This window comes from Conger conger, chromosome 12, assembly GCF_963514075.1.
Source record: "Conger conger chromosome 12, fConCon1.1, whole genome shotgun sequence".
NCBI lineage: Eukaryota > Metazoa > Chordata > Actinopteri > Anguilliformes > Congridae > Conger > Conger conger.
Genome location: NC_083771.1, coordinates 39,069,396 through 39,091,378, shown reverse-complemented (window position 1 = coordinate 39,091,378; position 21,983 = coordinate 39,069,396). Strand labels below are relative to the sequence as shown.

Genomic DNA, 21,983 nt, shown 5'->3' with positions numbered 1-21,983 from the left:
TATCAACAAGTTATATCAAATTACAATACTAATTCTGGAGGGTCAAAGACCAATTAAATGTGAAACAGCCATGCTCAAATGCATGTCCTACTGGCTTGCTGGATAAGACATAATTTGTGTAATTATCCTACACTACTGTATACTACACTGCATTCTGTATATAAACTGTATATTGGATCTGTTGAAAAGGTGTGCCAGCCTTGATGCTGAAGGATATGCATTGATAAACAAGATAGTTTTGGGTCATTACTATAATGATACAAGTTACTGTAAAACTCAATGGCTTTCAAAAACATAGCACCCATTGAAGACAATCACATGGCAACATAATTCACTTCACTTAAACATAATTCACTGTTTAAAAATCATCAGGTGATGAACAGTGCTTACCTAGAATTTTTTTATCAGGTCCCTCCGATGCTTTACAGGTAGTGAGAGTGACTGCAGTCTCTAGTGCATAGGACCAGTCTAAAAGCCTCCTGAAGACTCAAACAAGGTATGGGTTACAGCTAAGTTTAGCTAACTTCCTCAAATGACGGCCAAACTATCTGTGTCCTATAAGAGGAAGCAGGTCTTTTGAATAGACGAGGGAAATCTGGGACCTAGTTCACAGATGAACGCTTCTAGGTACTGCTGCTTTTTCCGCATGCACTTTAAGACCCACCTTTGACTTTAGCATAAAAAAAGAGGAAAATATTCAAATTCTTGTCAGTATTGCCCCTGAGCGATCACAGGGCACTCCCTCAGAAGGTTGAAGATTAACAGGAGAGAGTTTCATGGGCCGTCTGGGCACGTGGGAGAGCAGTCACTTCTATGTCTATGGAGACAAACAGCACAGACAGGTAGCCTGCAAACCCTTGTGGTTTCCAATTATATACTTGCTGTCAGGTCCTCGGTCCTCTGCTCATTCCAGCACCATTCACACACGTGACTAGAGCAGTTTAGGTTCTGTCCGCACATTTACAGCCTTCCGTACTGGAAAGAAGGAGGCGTCTTTTCTTAGCTTTGTTAGAGGAACGAACATGCCTCTTCATGCCATATTATGCGACGTGGAAAGTTTTGCATTCAAAAGGCAGTGAGTGTAGCACAGAACAGACTCCATCTCAGACTGCTTGTCCTGGTGCAGGAGGTCACGTCTGCCAGACACAGATCAAATTAAAGATTGATCAAAAGATACATCTGTTGAGCAAAGATGTCTGAAAAGCTGTAATGAGCACTTGACTAAACATTGCTGGACATCCACAAATGTAGGGAGACAAAAGCACAGTCTGAAGTGGGGTCACCTGACCTGACTGCACCCATAGCAATAGCAATACGTGGGACTCTGCAGAGGACTCACCAACACAGTGCAATGGTGCCGAATGCAATCACGGGGGGGCGGGGGGGGGACGACTCAAAAACAAACCCTGGATCGCTGTCTCTCTCCCCAGCCAGCCTGCCAGGCAGAGACTGCTCATTTACACACTCCACATGGAATTCCATGACTAATCACAGAGCGACTGACTGCTGTCTGAAGAGCACCAGGATTCTGGACATTCCAGCAACCTGTTGACAAGTTAAAAGGAAGTCCTGTAGTCATGGCTAACAGGTTGCCTCAGGGCACACCACACAGGGCACACCACACAATCCACTCAAGTGGCCATCGCTGAAAGCCTGAGTATCCAGGCAAACTTTGCTAGAAGAATTCAAAACTGAATCAACCAATGAAACTCCATGAAATGCCAAAGGCTCAAACAGGGTCAGGAGCAGAAATATTGATGGGCTGGGACTCGGACTAATGTCCTGGGTGTAAAAACTAAGGGGGGCTTTTTTTAAAAGGGGGATGGCACTCTTGAAATACTACACCTGCTGTCGGCAGTCTGCGACTGCGATGCAATCAGAAGTAGCGCAGTCTTACCAATGTTGTCCTAGTGATGTCGCCCAGGCAAAGGAGCTTCTCCTCAAGTGTTCAATAACCCAAGGGCATTAGTAGGGTAAGGATTATGAAACCACTCGGACACCTTCAGCACACCCTCCTAGCAGTGTGAATGACAAAGGCCCCAGAAATAAATGGCAAGGCACTGGAGACACGTGGAGGCACCCTTCTTAGAGGCCATGCGGTGTGCAGCGTAAGCAGGGGTGGTCTGATGGGCGACGGAGGGCAAGGCGGGCGGTGGAAGAGGGGGGCGCAGGGCACTGCTGCTGTGCCGCTGCGGTTCATTAAGGGGCGCAGCGTGAGAAAGGGGCCGGTTTCCCTCTCCAGAAAACACCTGTAGCTTCACATTAACATCTCCTCTGTTTGAGGCCCTGGCTGTGGACCCACCCAGGTTTCTGTGGAAGCACACCCTGTCCCCTGCGCTTTCCCTTTCTCTCCCAGGGCAGTCCCGCAGTGAGCGCCCTTCACAGCCAACATCAAGCACTCCAATTATTCTTACAATAAAGGAATGTTCCACTGTTTCAGACTAACCACATCTAATTAAAAGAAATGGGAGAAACAACAAGGCCTGAAATGTGTGATAAATATGAATTTGATAGTTCTTGTTTTCAGCAGTTTGTTGTTGTTGTTGTTGTTTGGCACTGAACATGTACAGAAAATACTCATGGGAATACTGGATGATGTGTCTTAGTTTGCTGCATTCTCGCAAGGAATTGGAGTCTATTCAGGGTTGTTCAATGGCATTTTTCAGATACCTCTGCCCCCATACCTTAATACCATAATTGTAATTCCGTAAATGGGAGGGGCAGAAAGGAATGGAAGTGATTGATCCAAAACACAAAACTACCATGTTCACTAATTAAGTCATCCAAAGCCCAAGATCTCAAACCCGAAGTTAAGAGGTTCCACATTGATAGAGGGTAAGAATTCTTGGAGCAGAAAAGCTATATTTAAGTCCCATTATATTGACCTGACTGTGGTTCATACAAATGCAGTCAAAGCTAAACATGACATACAAGAAAATATCTGCAACCTACAACCAAATGACCTTTCTGTGGACTGATAGGAGTGAAACCATTCATGTATGGATGTTATCATGAAGTTCCCCCACAGATGTTTTCTCCTGTTAGCTGTCTGGGTTTTTCTTTAAATAAAAGCTAAAGGAGGCTCACAAGGACAAGTGTGCGGAGTCTCCCAGACCCGTTCAGTCAAGCCCACACTAAACGCCCACAGTGCTCATTTTACAGACAAGAATGTCAGCACTGACATTTCCAGGTGAAGTTCATCCTAATCTCAATACAGAGGAGCAAATACCGACTGGCTGATTGAACTTGAAGTTTTACTTGTATGATTACTCAATTCACAACATGCATTCCAAGTTAATATAAATAGTTAGGAGAAATATTAGATGACAAGAAGCCCACCTACAACAAATCATCTTCAACCTAGTGCTATGCCAGCTTGCTTATTTATCTTTTTGGCAGAATATGTGCATGTGGGTGAATAAACATATGCCCTACCTTAATGGAGATAAGATGGCACGAGAAAGTCAATGAAAATCTGCAGCAGCCCGTTCAAAGACTACAATTGCAATTCTTGTTCAAAATATTGTAACTGGAGTTTGGCAGCTTTTGGTGTAAATCAAGAGTGATTCAACAGCCACAGAATTTTTGAAAGCTCAAAATGTTTTTATTTTGGCCCACATTTCAGAAATACATATTTCCCTGGCAATCCAGACTTATACAACTCAGAACAGAAGCTGACAACATAATGATATTCCCTCATTATACAAGATTGAAAGGTGTGTTACAGAAACACCCTAATCTTTCTGTACACAGACAGAACAAAATGGAGTTTAATGTGCGTCCTCTCCCTGCCCCGGCTGTGGGCAGGCAGCTCACAGTGCTGGTTTTGGAACGCTCCTCTGGCCCCGATGCCCCTCTATTTCAGGAATGTGTTTTATCTGTACGCATTCTGAAACTACGTCTGGCTGCGTCGCAAGCCACTGAAATCCAGCTTTGGAACAGCCTCAGTTCCACACGAAAGAACAGGCTGAACTGCAAGAATGCAAACCTTCAATTATTCTCAGGAAGTGCACACTGACGGGTTATTTTCACAGCGTTGGGTTTGACTCATTGTGAGACGAAAAAAAAGAACAGACCATTAAAACAAACAAAAAAGCAACAAAAAAAAAAAATCTGACGTTCTTTGTTTCAGTCCAGCTTTGTCAGTAGCAGAGTGGTTCACCCAAAATGAAAATGAATTGAATATTTAAAAACGCCATAGTTGTTGTCCAACTTCAATATCTTTTTCTGGATTTGGATCACACACTCATATCCGAGTGCCAGGGAGATCTGAGCTTGTGGCCTCTCCTTGCTGAATGAAGCAGACCTTTCAACCAAGGACTCAACCGGCTGCCAAAGTGAGCAATTCCACCATCCTCCCACACAAGGTACGGACTCCTTTTCTCTCATTGACTTCACCGCTCCAATACATCCATGCGAGACGATGTCAGTTATGGTCTCGACAGAACGGAGCGCAGTGCCAGAAACCTGTGCCAGATCGCTCTAAACAGCATGATACCATTGGCCTTAAGCTAGATTCCCCCCAACCAGAAGCAAAATCCACACACACCGTTTCCTACATACTTTTTTAATAAATACTTCAGATCCTAACTTTTAGACTCGATTTCAAAAGAGGTACTGTAAGGGTCTGTCTGACAATGCTGCCATCTACTGGGAGAAGTCACCATGGCCTTTTTTACCTTGGGAAACATGCTGATGTGCAATCCTTACACAACACAACACAATACTACAGCTAAACCTCCAATGAGATGTGCACTAGCACTATGATATCCCAAATCACAACAATCATTAACAGCTGCAGCGTCCCAGCCTGGGGGGAAGGGGCTGTTCCTCAAAAAAAGAACGATGACACTTCTGTGTTAAAAAGTGTGTGTCAACATACTGGGGCAACACACCCCGCCACCCACCCTCCCCTCCCGGGCTAAGGTGGGCCCCTGTTTGGATGAGGGAGAGTGCCTCTGTTCAGTGGAGCAGTACTTCACTGTTCACTGAGGGCTAGCTGAGCTCTGTTCAGTGGGGTTATACTTCACTGAGGGCTAGCTGAGCTCTGTTCGGTTGAGCTGTACTTCACTGAGGGCTAGCTGGGCCCTGCCGTTTGCTCTGCACTTGAACTGGGCAGAGCTGACACATGGGAGCCCTCCATTAGTCAGAACGGACATCTGGGACCCTGACAGCCTGCTCTCCAATAATGAAGTGAAAACACTTGTGTGTTCACTCTGCTTGGTTTTAGCTTTCCTGCAGGGAGTTTGGTGGTTACGACACTGTTAATTTACTGTACTTTTAGGAAAAGAAACAGCAAATATCTGCACTGGTATTCTCTTTATGGTGTGAAAGACAAACAAAAGCTCTGAATGCATGAACATAAAAAAACAAGAGCATATCTAGTTGTACATACAGTAAACCAAATGGCAAGGTAAAAGCCTCCATGCTATCCAAAGCCATAATAATGGTAGCAGGAATTTGCTTTTCCATCAGTGTTTACCCAAAGTCCTGAGCAACCACATTGCTGTTAACAGCAGCGCTGACCTTTGAAGCCTCTACAATGAGGCCAGCCTTTCTCCACTGAGACCTTGCACTGAGGAGTGAACAAAGAATAACATGTATCTTAAAGAGTTACACACACACACAGCAGGGGAGAGAAGGAGAGAGAGAGAGATAGTGAGAGAGAAATTAATGAAATAATGAAATCTTTGTTGCAGTAAGGCAAGAACTATTCTGTTGGAATTTGATGAGGGCACATTGAAGACTAAATGTACTAATTGCAACTTCACTTCTGTGATCAGTTTGTATTTTATTTCTTCATAAAAATGTTTTATTACACTGGAGAAATTTGGTACTGGCAATTTCTCCCCAGGTCGTAACACAGAACCGCACCCTTAGTAGGCAGACTGTATTTATGCACAGTCAAAATGCAATTTGATTGTGACTTTTGAGAACTCAGACACCCGTTTCGAATCCGATACGCTTCTTATCTGAACGGAGATGACACTCATGCCAGCTGAAAGAATGCGTGCTGGGTAGTTAATCTGCAGTGTCTAAATTCCGTTCATTTTCACTGCTATGCTCAGGAAGGCATTAAAAATCAATCATCACTCCAATTTCATCCAAGGCACATCTGCAGCTGTCCCGAATTACCAATGAACACAAAGAAGACCGTAGCCTCTCGTCCATGCCCTGCCCACTGCTCTCCAATCTGCTGAAACCATTGTGCTGGTGCTTTCGAGAAAACATGGAAATGCTGAATTATGGACCGTGGAATGGGTGAATGGGTTTTGTGAAGCCATACCATGAAAGAAACTCACAGGTCAAAGATGCGCCACAGGTATCTCACTGAGATGCCAATCAATAACAGCCCTCTGTCTGGGCATATCGGATGGAAGTAACAATCTCACCTAAACTTCTGCTCCAAGTGCAGTACAGTGCACAACTGAACACCAATGCTCAGAAACAGATGATCTCTGCTTTGCAAGAGAATGTTAATCCCATTTGGGTCTTTGATAAATGACGTATAAATTTCCATGAGAAGAGACTGCAGTCCATGTGCAAAGCTCACCAATCATCTTTAATGTACTCTCCCACTGGCCAGAGAGGCCAGGCCGTCTGTGTGAACAGCTATGCATATCACTGTACAGGAGGAACCTTTCAACAGCACATTAAACACACAGGATGTTTTCATACCTTCTGGAAGCAAAAAAAAAGGAGAACCTGTCTGAATTGAGAACATAACGTAGAGGGCTAAAACATGCAGCTTATACGATAAACACATTAACAGGAAAGTATTCCAGTGACAAGCGTTTGAATCATCAAAAGAGCCAAAATTGCGAAGAAGTTGCAGATATATTGTGAAAAAGGTGGTCACTCAAGTGTTTCACAATTGTGGTGCATTAATGTACCATATCTGAACAAAGCAAACTAGAAACAAAATATAATGAGAAGTTTTGTTTGTTTCGTTCAACAAAAACTGTCAAGATTTTAATATGTTAACAAGCCCAGTAATTGTAATGAGTGAGATAAGCCTCTGCTCAAAGGAAAAAAAGCTGTTCAAATGCTACTTTGGTCATTAGCCCAACAATATGAGTGCATTTCCGAATGGTCATCATCTGAAGTAATGCACAACAGCAACTTCGAACTCCTAGTTGAATAACAAGTTCATTTTCAGCCAGAGTCAGACGCTATTTCTAATAAGGTCTGAACATACTAAATGCACCGCTACCCACAGTGTAGAACTTTCTTGCCACTTGTGTTAAACCATTGTAATTCATGTTGAAACATGAGAGAAATCGGAGCACCCAAGCCATAATCACTGCTGACAACTGTGCCTTTTTTTCTCAGGCACTGAGGACTGACACGAAAAGACCCAACATCATCCTTTCCACATCAAAAAGGTCTACTACACACAAGGCAGGAAGGACTATTCATCTTAAAAACAATGGGCCATCAAGCTTACATTCTACTGTAATATAACCAACACCATTAAGAAGAAAATGTACATGCATGACTAAGTGTAGCCTATTATACCAACAAATATGAGACTGTTGTAAACATGATTAAACAAGCCAAATCCACATCTATTATAATGCATCAAGTTACCTAAAGGGAAATGAGTGACAGAACTAATACATCTTGAATACATGAAGTAGCAATTTCCCAATTTGGTGCATCTCTTTCCCCTTGGCACAAGCACACACAGCAGCCCAATAAAGCTTAAGCCAAGACAACAACATGACACTCTCCTTTTTCACATGCATACTGCATGATTTTACCAATTTTCAGGAAAGGCTCCACAAAAAACACACCATCAATACTAAGAACACATCATACGTTGTAAATGTTGCACTGTTCTGTCCCTGGCACTGTTGAGTTGAATGGCACCATCACTGAAAAAGTGCCAAACAGATTAGCTCCTTAACCTCTACAGAACATTAAGTAGTCACCAGCCCAACCAGGACAGACAGACAGGACTCTCACCCTTGTGCGGGACATTCCATGCCTTGGCCCTCCAACAACATGGTGAATTATGGGAAGAGGAGGATAACAGTCAAAGCACTCAATAGGTGAGGATGGGACATGACAATGGCACCACAGCTTTATTATTGTGGGGTTGAGTGAATGAAAGGAGTCAACAGGTAACATGGTCATAACAATATTAAGTTTGTTGCATGTTCTGTATTGTAATATACTGTCTACTGGAGAACAGAGCATAGCTCCTATGTTGCAAGACTGCTATAATAACCCCTGGTAAAAGATATACAAGCACTGCTGGGAATAAATAATACTGTGAGCCAGGGTCTATGGGGTCTCCATGGGGTCAGAGTGTGAATCCTAAATCAGCCCCACTCTTCTCACCATGGGAAAATTAAACACACAGCATTCATGGGGAAAGCATGTTTGAGCTGTTAATAATGTTAAATAATGCTGACGCTGTGTTAAACAGCACAAATGGGGGAAAATGGAACAACCTCCAATTTCAGAAATGTACAGCATAAATTATTCAGAACCCAAGTTGGTGTTAAGCTTTTTTTCTTTGGCTGACCCATTGCATAATTGTAGTTCCTCAGCACTAATAAATAAGTAGTTTTAGGTAAGTGCTGCAACTGCACTGAATTGTGAAAATCCCTTAGGTGACATTTCACTGTTCCTTCACCTCTCTAACAATAAGTAACATCCAGACACGCAATATAATGTACTTTCATTTTCTAGAAACATCCATATGAAATATTTCCAAATTAGGTAGGGGTGTACAGGGGAGAAGTCTACAGCTGTGAATGTGTACTGATCAAATGAAGGACAACTTTGTCCAAAACAATCGTGTCCAGTCAAAGCACTCGATAATCCACAGGGATTTGGAGACTTGAGCCCCTGTATAATGAGCTGGGAAGAGAACACAGCAGAAATGACCCTGAGGAACAGATCAACATCTGACCCTAATGGAAAGTAGTTTAGATCAGCTGAAGATAAATCTTTGAGTGAGATTATACTGGTGTTATAATCACATCCAGTCAACGGGAACTAAATGATCAACTACTTTTACTCAAAGGAATTCTCATTATAAAATTACAAAGGTTTGACATGTGGAGTATGATATCTGCAGTCACAATGTATTTTTTCCCCAGAAAGTTATTGGACTTTTTTAAAGCCATCTACAACAAGACTTAAAACAAGACAATTAGTCATCTCAAGTTCCACATACAATTCTGTATACAAGTCACAACCTATATGAAATGCAAAATTACCAGTCTGTTCACCGCACTGGTTTTCTGCATCAGTTGAAACTTGGATACCAAACATAAATGAGAAACAAATGGATATGCAGTGCCTTAAGAGCTATCCAAAACACTGTAAACAATGTGTTCAATGTGTAATAACATAGAACTCAGTTACTACCTTTTCCCCATGTTCCAGTCTTACCACATCCAGGGCCAAGGAATTTTTAATTAAGACATCACACCGAGGTTCTCTTCTGGCATGCACATGTTTTTGTGAAGTGCTGTTTATTGTGACCTAAACCCTCAAAGACCTGCAGCCCAAAACATTTGGAAGACTTTGCAAATGAATATGTCCTGCTATCTAAACAGATTGTTGCTTGCTGTTTTTGGTACCATTCTGCCCACTAGACCTACACCAAAAATCATGATGAGGAAACTGGTACCATACCTCTGTGACACATATCTCACGTTCTCAGGTAAGTTTTACAAGACACATTTCCCACTGCCTTAGATCTATAGATTGAGCATTAGATCATCATATGCCACATAATTATGTTTAAATGCTAATACTCTATACTGCAAAACCATGGCTCATCACTGGGCCTGGTGATCACCAAATCCCATATGAAAATTACCACATGTACATTTAATCTATAAGAATTCCTAATCAGTCATTAACACTTTGAGTTTTAAAATTCTTTGTTATTTTGTAAATACCTGTAAAACACTGGACATCATGGCGTTCTCAGAGCCAGAACCAGCCAGTGTCTTATTTTCCCACATATTTTAATAGTAGTACTGTAAGTAATGAGGCTGTAAATTATTTTCTAAATACATGCCACCCTCTGAATGGGATGAAAGAAGCACGTCAAACGGACAGACATGGAAACCCGTTACCAAGGTGAGCTCTCTTAGCCCCGCCTTTATGAAAACAGAAACCTGAGAGGACCATTATCAGCATAGCTTAATCATAGCTAAATAACAAGGCACTGACACATACAAAGTCACACTCATCTCTCCATCTCTCGACCTCTCTATCTCCCTATCTCTCTCAAAAAAAGAAGAAAAAAATTATAGATAAAATGTCAAGGGAGTGAAAATAATGTGAAGAAAGCTGTCCCACTACCTTTACTATTTACCACATATTTCCTCAGGGTGTGAACCTTTACAAGAAAATTTTGTCCAAGCAGATGAAAATGTATTTAAAATCAGAGGTTTCCATGCAAATCCCACACAAGCATTTGACTGGGGACAAGCAGAACAATTAGGAAGCCAATTCCAAATGTAAACAAACCACAAGAGGAAGTAATTTACTGGCCCAGTTCAGTAGTAAAGTGCAAAATTACAAAGTGTTGTGTACTTTTTCGGGAGGACAATGTGCAAACAAAGAAGAAAAGCAACAGAGGCCTCCAGAATATACACTGACATTGTAACTTTAAAAATATGTGCTGCACTTTAGGAGAGGAAACCGCACTTATAAAGCACTAACAGCACTGTCCACACCAACACACTTTACCAAAGTCACCCAATAATTAAATTCAAATTCAGCAATGCATGTCTTAAGTAATTAAAGAATGAAAACCTTTAACTTACAGCAAAAGGGTTCCAATATTTATCTGGCTTCAGTACAATGCGGTCATTGCAGTCTGATTTCTGAATTGTCAACCTACTCTTAGGCCTTCAGGCTTACTCGGTTGGATGAGAAACTTTACTGAATGGGGGGGGACTGAGCCCTAATTTCACACTTTAAACTGCAGAACATTTTCCCAGACTCTCTGAGGATCCTCATCCAGCGTGCGGTCAGGGTGCATTAGCCTCTTTTCCAGCAGGAGCAGGCAGATTTCAGCAGATGAATCTGCCAACAGCTGTGGACAATGGCTGTGGATGTGCGCCACAGAACTCCGGTTCACTTCATCAGCCAACCAAGATGCATGTCATAGCTTTTTGAAGGATGTCAAGAGTAAGAGCCCCATTCACAGTTTGTCCGAAAAAAGTATTTTCGACTCCTATTATGCTTATCTTCAGTTTGCATATGCTATTCACCCAAATTTTCAGTGAACAAGATCAACACCACCAACTTTCATATATGGTATTTTATGGTGGTGCCATGAACCAATGAAAGTTGAAAGCGCAAAATCAACATCAACACATTTTAATACAAGGACATGCAACATGACAGACATCCAATAAAACACACCAATCTGCATCCAATCAGCAGTGTAAACTTATTCCAACAGTTTTATCCCCAACCGCAACGCCGGAGGCCAAACCTGGCAGAGTGATGATAAAAGGAAGAGGGGAAAGTACATTAAGCAACTTACCACACAGCTTTAGTAGACACAGTGCTTCATCCAAACGTTAGGTGCATCTACAGCAGGACTGAATTGCTTGCCAGGCACCAGAACAGCACTGAAAGGGTTGTCACACTGCAGCAACCCACAGCAGTAACCTGACCTGGCTGGGAAGAGGGCAGGAACTAAGAAGCGTTGATTGGCCAGTGGGCTGGGTGTTCTACACACACACACCATATTGAATTCTCTACCATGGGGTACACTACACACACACACACACACACACACACAACACACACGTACGCATGCAGATGTAGGCACACGCACATCCCTTTTAGGATGTAAACCTCACACAAAACTGAAATCCAAGAGCAGTGAAAACTTAATTGATTACAGACATCATAGTCTTGCATTTTAGAGATGTCTCACAATTTTGAAACAATGTTCTCATGTCAGTTTGTTTAGACTTCCTTTATGCTATGAGCATATAAAGCTGCAATGTCCTTCAAAGATTCTAAAACAACCCTAACTTAAGTATTTGCAATGCCAAGTGAGAGCTTGGAAACAAGCTCATTACAAGGTAATTATTTTCTAGTCATTTAAAATCTTCATTATATACCCTGAATTCATTTTAAAAGGACACGTACAGTGCAGCCTGGACTAATTTGCTTCCTTGCTAAGACCTTTTCAAGATTCTCTGCCATCAATAAGCATTAACCAGAGTCTCAATTATAGCAAGCCAAGTCAAGCAGTGCAATTAAAAACTTTCCCAGAGAACATCTTTTGATGGCACAATTACAAGGCAGTTTATTTTCAAAGGCTTTGCCCTGGCTTCTGCCTGGCTTGGGCAAACATTAACAATGCCTCTACTGGAGCTCCCTCATAGCATGCCTGCAGGCCTCTGAGTCTGAAAGGATGTTCTTCCAATGGACGAACACCACAAGATCCTCCAAAAACATAATCTACCCTTTACAACAACTTTATTTTATTCTGACTTTACTAAATAGTCTTTCGACTGAGATATCAGTGCCACCAAAACAAATTACCAAAAATGTAATGCATTTATGCCAACAACAAGAACAATTAATAAATTATCCATCCAAAAAAAGGAAATGAATTGGGATATTGGTTACAGTAAAAAAAAGTTGAGCATATAGGCGAGTTCAATATCTGTCATTATTTATCACTTTTATAATGCATTTGGCATTGCTAAATGTTGGGGCAATAGGCAAGGAAGCAGCTGTGTGTGGTTGTAAACATATGCAACAACAAGCCAATGATTATTAACAACTCTACACATTAATCTGATTAACCTTACATCAGCAAGGCACACAATTTAAGTCATTCTGACATTTCACACACCTGTGAAAAAACACCAGTGATGGCATCACAAACCTTAGACTTGATTGAACAGCCAGAAAGGCAACAGGCTTTTGTAAATAAAAGCAAATCACAATCACAATCTTTCCTTTTCTTTGAATATTGTGTTTTTCATGCAAATAGTTCTAATGTTTTTGTCAACAGCTCAACAAAACTAGGTGAGCAAATACAAAAATAACACTTGTATGGTACCATGATCAGGAAATTCACAATTTAACAATAAAGAAAGGCAAACCTGCAGAAAATTAAAAACAGGGTGAAAGGTAATTTGTCACCAAATGTTTCTTTTTTAAGCCTTGTAACCTTAGAAACTTCCAGACATCCAGAATGCACCCCAGACTTTATTATGTTCAATGAAAGGGTGACCCAGACACAGATAGCACTGCGACATATACCCATTCCGTCATCTCCTCTAAATCCAAACAGAGTTATCCCAACCTGTACATCACAAACAGCACAATAGACCTTTCAAAATCTGTTTGAAAAACTACAAAAGCATAGCCCATAACAGTGATACGGTAGCCCCATGTTTTCCCTCAGGCAAAACTATAATGCGAAAACACGGGCTAATCGCTCTCCTTTGCTTATCTCTTGATTTACTGACATATGTTATCCACACAAAGCGATACCTGAGCAACAATCAAGTCTATTTTTATTCATCTTTCAATACATCATTTCATGATTGTACTTATAATTATGCGATAGAGGATACCATTACATCCGTCTCAGAAGAAAAACATGCTGAAAGGGGACAGCTGACCTCTGGAAATACTAGAAGGCATCATTGTCCGATACATTGATCAATGTCAGATACATTGAAACAAGTTCAAAGAAAGTTCAGCAAGTGCTGGGTCCAGGTTTAGGGTGAATTAGTGCATGCTAAGGAGGCTCACAGCTGTGTAAGAGCAGTTCAAGTGTTCAATTTACATTTTATTCCAGTTCATAGCAGTTCTTTTTTCTGTTCACAATCACAATGATAATGGCGACAGTGGTAAGGAAAACATTGGGTCTCCATCTTTCTTTCATTAAAAAAATAATAATATTGAGCATTCTCATCTACCTCCATATACAGTCAAAGTTTCATAAAGCAATAACTAATACACAACATTAAATCGCAATGTTTATTAGTAAATCGAAAATAGAAATATGGTTTTAATTTGATGTAGCTGAAAATATCTTTTTTTTGGAGATGCATGGTTTATGCTTGACGCCAGTGATATTATATTCTATGAAATCTCAATTCAGCAAGCCAGGACAGAAAATTCCCTCTGGTTTCCCTCACACCACAAAGCCCAAGTCCACTGTGGTGAGGAGATTATGGAGCTCAGGTGACGAAAAGGGCAGATTAGATGAGCAAATAGTTCCTGTTGAGCAGTAAAGTGGAAGTAATTTCCTTTATACAAACAATGTGACGGCTCCTTTTTTACAGATAGAGACCGAGGCCACTGGTCTGTCTTGATCACAAGACACAGGCTTCACAGCAAATTGTTCATTTAAAAACCTGCAGCCACGTCAACAGGGTCAGCTTAAACATGCCCAGGAGGGAACCTACACTTCCTCCTACACTTCCTGTTTCACAGAATGTATGTGTTTGGTACACAAACAATTGCTTACTATAATCTGTAAATGAAATGCCACTTTTCTGAATAAACTCAGAAAACTGTGCATTCATGTCCCCCTCCCCCCCTCCCATTATGAGAATGGCTGATGGAAACAGTAGACTTAGGAACTGTAGACTCTTGAGAATCAAAGAACCAGATCTAATTATGCCATGCTTATGAAAAGAGGAATTTATGGGGCCAGACAGAGCCTCATATTCTGATATCACCACTCAAATTATCAAAGGCTTGCCAAAGACATTAACAGACCAACTGATGTCTGAACAAGACTAAGAACTGGAACTGAAACTGAGCTTGTTTAATGCGAAATAAATGGCTACTTCCTTTGCATATACGTATCTTTGATACCCTATATGCATTATATAAACTAGTTTATATCCTACTTTATGATTAATTTTAAGTCTCTGAAGTCCTGGATTCCCATTGCATGGTTTGGATTGAAAGAAATGTGTGCGTTGTTTAACAAAATGCTACTTCTTTGCTTATAGTATTTTATAATCATGAAAAGGGCACTACATCCTTCAAAACTGACATCCTTCAAAATTGACTGCTATCATTCTCAACCTCTCGGTGATATAACACAAAAAAATGTGTTTAAATCTTAGGAAATGAGAACAGTGATGGTGCACTGAATAGCCCAAGTGACAGGAGTACCTGGATAAAACATTGACCAAAACAATCAGCAAACAATGTATCAATTCCAGAGGCAGCCTCAATCCCAACACTGAAACCTGTCAATTGGTGTTTTCACATACACTGTAGTGCCACGTGTAATACAAAATATAATTCAACCTTACATTTCACCTGCAAGCAGTGGCATTTAGGCCTACTGCATGTCCACATGTTGGCTCTTGAAATTAGACACATCTGGTCATCTATAACAATGTAACAATGCCTGAAACAGTCAACATTGTGGTACATACTTCCTGTCAAAATGTGAGCCAATTCTGCAGTATGCCAGTAGCCTACCTTTGGAATCATACCAAATGCATGTTCATAATGAAAGCAGAGACCGTGTTCAGACACGATTATTTTACTGAAAAACAAAGTGAATTAAATTATGCTGTACTGCAGACAGGCACACGTGAATGCCAATTTGGTGTGAAAATGTTCACTAGATCGGATCTGAGGCAACAGCTATGATAGCATGATCTTTGCAGTGTACAATCCTTTCACTGCATAGCCTACTTTCAAGGTAGAAAGTGTGAGTCCGTGAGTTGAGTGAGAATCACATATCTTTGAAATAAGCTGACAGTAAACAAGGTATTTTCAATAAAGAAACAAAAGGTAGAGGTATTTTTCAAACGTAAGTTCTCCAACTGTAGCCAATAAGCATGAACAAGGGGATGCAAAAGCGTGCATCCAATTACCAAAACTGATAAGTGCACCGCTACATACCCTAAAAATAAAATGCGAAACGTTATTAATATTATTATTACGCATTTATCCGTAGGTAACCGAGTGAACACAGTAGCCGTGGTGTGGTCATTCCGTGAAATGTGAGAGAAATCTTCGCTAGATGATCCCTAAAGAAGCTAAATAGGCCAAGTCACGAATATATACATGGATTTTATGACATTTACTCGACCATACAGCGTAGGGTAGGCCTATATAATATTATGGATAAATGTAGTTTCTTGTAACTACTCTAATGTGCAATGAAACGGATGTTTTTCTACTAAGAAAAATCGGTGTGCTAGCTATCCAGATTCTCCAGGAACTCTCGTGTTGGCCTACACAATTAAACGTTATGCATGGTACTTAAACGTTATATTTTATTGTGATAACTAATCCATAAATACACCGCTCACTTGCTCTCAGTTGCATGTACTTTGGTTGCTTTACAACTTACAAAAACGGCCTCTTATAAACATGTAAATTCCACATTGTAAAGCACCCGTGTAAATTGCGTTTTATCTGCTATTTGTGCTAAATAGAATGACGATAAAGGGAAGTGTAAATGCGTATGCTACATACAACATTTGGCATATGCTACTCACCCCGATTGATGCACACAGCACCAAATTACTTTGGTGTCCTCCTTTAGGTTGTTTTACTTTACCTCTTTCCCTAAGCACAACAGAGCACTTCACATGCAATTAGTTGTTTATACTTACGATTGCACAACACAAAACACGATTAAAAACAACCCCTCAACTGGGCTCAGCTGTTCTTTTTTCTTCTTCTTTTTAGTTTTCAATGCCCTTCTGCAGCAGTTCACTTCTTGCTCATGCGCAAAAAGTTCGTACAAGTGTACACCTCAATGATGAACTCAAAAGGGTGTGTTCGAGCGTGACGTTCATGGCAGGTATCCGGAGCCCTCTGGTGTCAAATATTAATGAATGACGCATCGTTCTCAAGCTGGGTTGTTGGCCTACCGACTGGACAAAGTAAGCGCATGTTGTTCTGGGTTATCTCTTTGAACTATACCGTTCCACACACGAACAGGAATAAAATACGTCAAACTGTTGCGTTTGACATTGCTGCATTAACTGAACAAGTCAAGGTAATATAAATGTTGTATTCCTTTAAAACACTGAGTTTGTAAAGTTGTATTGTTACAACTATCTTGTTTCAGACATTGATCTTTGAGGAATGAAATATAGGGCTTTCCCGGCGGGGAAAATATGCATGTCATAAATAAATAAATACATTTTATTGTATTGATGATTGTCCCCATCAAACATTCAGATACCGTCATCTGTTGTTAATAATTTTGTACAATCAGCGTGGATTAAATCTAATGCATGATCTCAGGTTTTGTGGCTTCAAGAGGAGGCTCAATATCATATCACCTTCTGTATTTCACACTAAGGAGGAATTCTGAAAGATTCACCATTCACCAAGGTATGAGAAAAATAAAGTGTACAGTGATTATATGTGAAAACAACAAAGGTGGTGTGTAATCAAGTCTTGACACTTGTGAACTGTCTATCTTTTATATTCTTTCTTTCTTTCTTTCTATATATATATATATAAGACTTCTACCCAATCATCACCCTGATCTATGAGGTCATGTAGTGCTTCAAAATCTATCCCTTTATCTTATAGGTCTTGAGGCCTGTACCATTACAGTGGCACTTGATTGAAACTGCACATCTCCAGCTATTGTACTGCTTGCTTAACATCTGTAAGTCACTTTAGCCAAAGGTGTCTGGTGCAGTAAATTACCAAATTGTATGTTACAAATTGTTGTATTGTCGAGGACCTGGCCCTAGGCCCTCCTGATGAGAGATTGACAGAAGATGGGTTAGGCAGGAATGCATTGTTAACCCCTCGCACACGCCAATGGGGTAGGAGTAAAAGCTCCCGTAAGAGGAGAAGTATATGGTACAAGATAAATGTACAACCGTATATGGATACTGAGGAGTCTGAAGTCAGAGGACTTAGATTCAGGGTTTTAGAGAGCAAGGCTAAAGGCCTGACTGAGGCCATGCGTAGAATGTGTTCTAGCATGACCATGGAAGATGCTGAACACGCAGAACGGAAAATTGGAGACCCAGGGAGTTTTGCATTCAAGGAGACGATAGATGGGATAACATACTTGGTCGACAGTATTTTCTAGTTATGAATGAAGAGTTAATGAAATTCATATTATCAACATTAGACATTTTAATAAACAATGAAATGGAGGATTTGAGGAGGTTTAGTCTTATCAAATGATAAGTTAATTAATTTGTTTTACAAATGACCAACTAACCACTCCTATTATATAATTATATGAAGTAAATCTGACTTAACAAAGTAAACACTGGATTAGCTTTAGTGTTCAAATAGGCATGCAAAATATTCCTTTAAAGTGATCATTTATTTTCTGGAGGGCTTTGGTGTTATATCGTTTCAGTGCATGTTTTCAAATGCCTCACACAGCTTTGGTTTTTTGAGGTTTTTGATGGCACATGAACTTTACAATGTCTGGCATTTGGGCATTCAAGGTTTGTTGTCTAAAGTAAGAAAATATGTTGAGGTTGTACTTATATAAGTAAATATTAATTGTATTGTGCTTATTTAGAATTATAAACATAAATGAGTTTGTATATCATGTTGGTAATTCTTTCACACTTCCTCAGGTGGCACCATTGGACATATTTCCAACCAAACTTAGTTCAAGACATACATTGCTGCACCACTACTAGCCAGCAGATGGCAATATTCTGATATTTACAATGCTGCCTAAAATCCTGCAGTGTGTTTCTGAGACATTGGAGCAGTGGTCTCCAACCCTGGTCCTGGAGAGCTACAGGGTCTGCTGGTTTTCATTGTTACTCTGCACATAATGACAACAGTTGATTACACACTGACCTGACCTCACCTGTTTACCTTGGTCTCAACAGGGTTCTCATTTTAAGGTGAAAATGAAAACCAGCAGACCCAGTAGCTCTCCAGGACCAGAGTTGGAGACCACTGCATTAGAGGTTTGGCACAATAGCTTATGAAACATTGGTTGCACTGTTACTCGACATCAGATTATATATTGGTAGCTGAACTGATATTCAACCACTGCTGTCAATCATTAACCACCATGATAACACTACTGTTGCAATATCAGTACTGCAACGTTTTTAAAACATGACAGCCATTCTGGAGACATAAATGCAGACTTGATTGACTAATCACATGAGCCACTGTTTGGCATGAGGACTTATTTGACTTCAGCAATGAACAGCACACAATGTGCATTCTTCTGAACTTCTGTTTATGTTTATTGGGTCCTAAGATAACCTAGAACTATGCGAGATATACATAAGAACTATATCGTGATTTTGGTTTCTAGGCAATTTCAGCTTTGTAGATTATTCACACTGGTAAATTAGTTCATATCAGTTAATACTACCACTACTACTACTACTACTACTACTACTACTACAACTACTACTACTAATAATAATAATAATAATAATAATATGATGATGATCATCATCATCTTCATGATTATCATCAACATAAATGCCTAATGCAGTTATAGTGCAATTTCAAATTTAAAGACCTCAGAGGGCTGTTTATCCCTCACTCACAATTCAGACAATGATAACATGTTGATCCATGGCAAAGTTCAAAGGGCCTCTGCTTGAGCAATCCCCTTCAGGCATTTTGTGCAAACATTTCAGAAACGTCCATTGTGAAAGCACATAGTCCGTGTCTAATGAAGTCATCTCTGCTCAGGTGATTGTCAGGGACTGTTTCATTCATCCATTTGAGATGCCTACGTGCAGTATTTGACCTTTCTCTGTTCTAGTATTTTTACAAAGTAAGCATACTTGTGAGGAGGATAACTTTGAGAAGCCTAAAAACAAGTAATTCGTTTATGTCAACTAGACTAGAAGAAGAGTCAGAAATACGTATTTGAATTTATGAATTTTTATTTTTTTTACTTTTTAAAAATATTTCAGATAGACATGTGTTTGCATGGGTTTTCCTCCGGCTACTCCGGTTTCCCCCCACAGTCCAAAGACATGCAGGTTAGGCTGATTGGAGAGTCTAAATTGCCCATAGGTATGGATGTGTGGGTGAATGGTGTGTGTGCCCTGCGATGGACTGCTGACCTGTCCAGGGTGTATTCCTGCCTTTCGCCCAATGTATGCTGGGATAGGCTCCAGCCCCCCTGCGACCCTGTTCAGGATAAGCGGGTTTGGATAATGAATGAATGAATGAATGAATGAATTAATGAATGAATGTAGGGCCTTTAAAATAATGGCAACTCCATTCCCAAATGTGTAATGTCCCATTGGAGAACAATGAACAAGCGCATTCATATATATATATTCATATATATATTCATATGTGCTGAGTGAAGACGACTCTCAGTTGTGCACCGAAACATGAGCTGCCAGCCAGCTGCTTCTTCTCACACGACAGAGTGGAGGAGACCCAATCATACTCGACAGGGGTCCTACTAACTGAACTCTGTTATCGCCACCAACTGAATCCTTACCATACCTCCCATGGGTTACGCCAGGTAGCTGGCCCTAGTCGGCACCGCCATGGGCCGCATTTGATCCATTGCTCGCTCAAATGCACAAGCAGCGTCCTGAGGGAGCTACCCAGCAGGCATGGAGTATGGGCTTTGATGATCAGACAAAACCCAGAAATGCCTGTACTGGACGTCCTTTCATTTATACCCAGCTGGCATAAAACATCATTGCAATGTCTTACGCCATTGCAGTGAGGTTGTCCAGTATGTCAACGGTGTTACAAAATGTTAAATGTTCATGCGATTTAAAAAAATTATAGACACATCACCTCCTAATTTCATCTGGTTGCAGAGACATCTTTAAATGTTTAAAAAGTATAAGTGCAACCTAGAGCCTAGTCTGAAGTTTTGAGGTAATAAAAACAAGTGCAACTGAGTTCTATCCCACGTACCTCAGGCATTCTGGGAGTGGAGTGCATTCTGTCAGTCATACACGCTACTGTCCGGATGAAGCAGAAACCATTACACCTTCAAAGACCTGTCATCTTTATCTTTATTGGAGCTTTTGCAACTTGCAAGTTCAAAAAGAAGAGCCGTTTTCATGGAGGAAATTTGTCCACACTAAAACAAATAATTATCTTACACATTGCTTCTCAGAGTCAGTTACAGATACATGGAGAGGCCTATATTAAATGACAGTTGCCTGAATATTCTTTTATGAATTGATCTTATGTTTCAGATCATTATGTAGACGTATTGTAAATGAGCCATCAGAACACAGTGCATTTTAGTTCCACATTTTTTATTTTAATATCAATATATTATCACCACAATATAATACTGTATTGTGAAGCCAGGCATGATATATTGATTCTACTGTACCCCACACCCAAAGCTCCAGAATTTAAAGTGTCCCTACTGCACTGCAGTGTTGCATTCACAAATTAGTGTAAATGTAATATCACTTAACTTCTCAATACATCATCATATAAATGTCATTATTTCTTATCCAGCCAGCTCTAGCCCCATGAGAGGAAGGTGGAATATATTCATCAAACACATATTCCCCATCTACTGTTATCTACACCTCCAGCTTCACTGGTTGTCTTCTTAATTAACATGCTAGGTCCTCTCCAAAATATAAATATTGTGTTGTTGTGGAGTGGAGTTGACATAGCGTTTATTTTTGTGTAATTCACTGCATTTTGGCAGAATGTGAATGTGAACATGAACTTGTGGTTAATTACTACTTAGCAACACTGTAAAAATGTTCAAATGCGTGACATACGGCCGCTGTTAGCGTACTTCCATGCTGACAAAGCTGTGCATTCACGCAAGTCAGCTTCTACTTAATTACAAGCCTGAAAGAGCCTATTATTGTTGTCCCGTCTCTTTGCACCGTGCCTGTGGTATCTGTTGATCTGCATGAACTTTGCCCTGTTGTATTCTACAAAGCCAGATGTGTTCGTACACAGCCACTCCTCTCCCTCCACGGGACCAAACTTCGGATTGGCTTGTTTCGGGGCACACCCCTTTTTCACAGGTCCGATTAAAAAGCCCTTTTTAAAAAGATTCC

General features: G+C 40.5%; 1 protein-coding gene across 5 annotated transcripts in view; it reads right to left on the bottom strand.

Moving 5' to 3' along the window:
* The window catches only part of LOC133142368 (KN motif and ankyrin repeat domain-containing protein 1-like), a 41,052-nt gene extending 24,329 nt beyond the window's left edge, over positions 1-16,723 (bottom strand). For 2 of the 5 annotated variants that reach the window (XM_061263539.1, XM_061263540.1), the window contains exons 1-2: positions 16,614-16,717; positions 11,528-11,664 (exon numbers count right to left, since the gene is read on the bottom strand). The gene's annotated coding sequence lies outside the window, so the exon portion shown is untranslated. The other 3 variants (XM_061263541.1, XM_061263543.1, XM_061263542.1) reach the window with 3 other exon arrangements.
* Between the last annotated feature and the right edge of the window lie 5,260 nt (positions 16,724-21,983).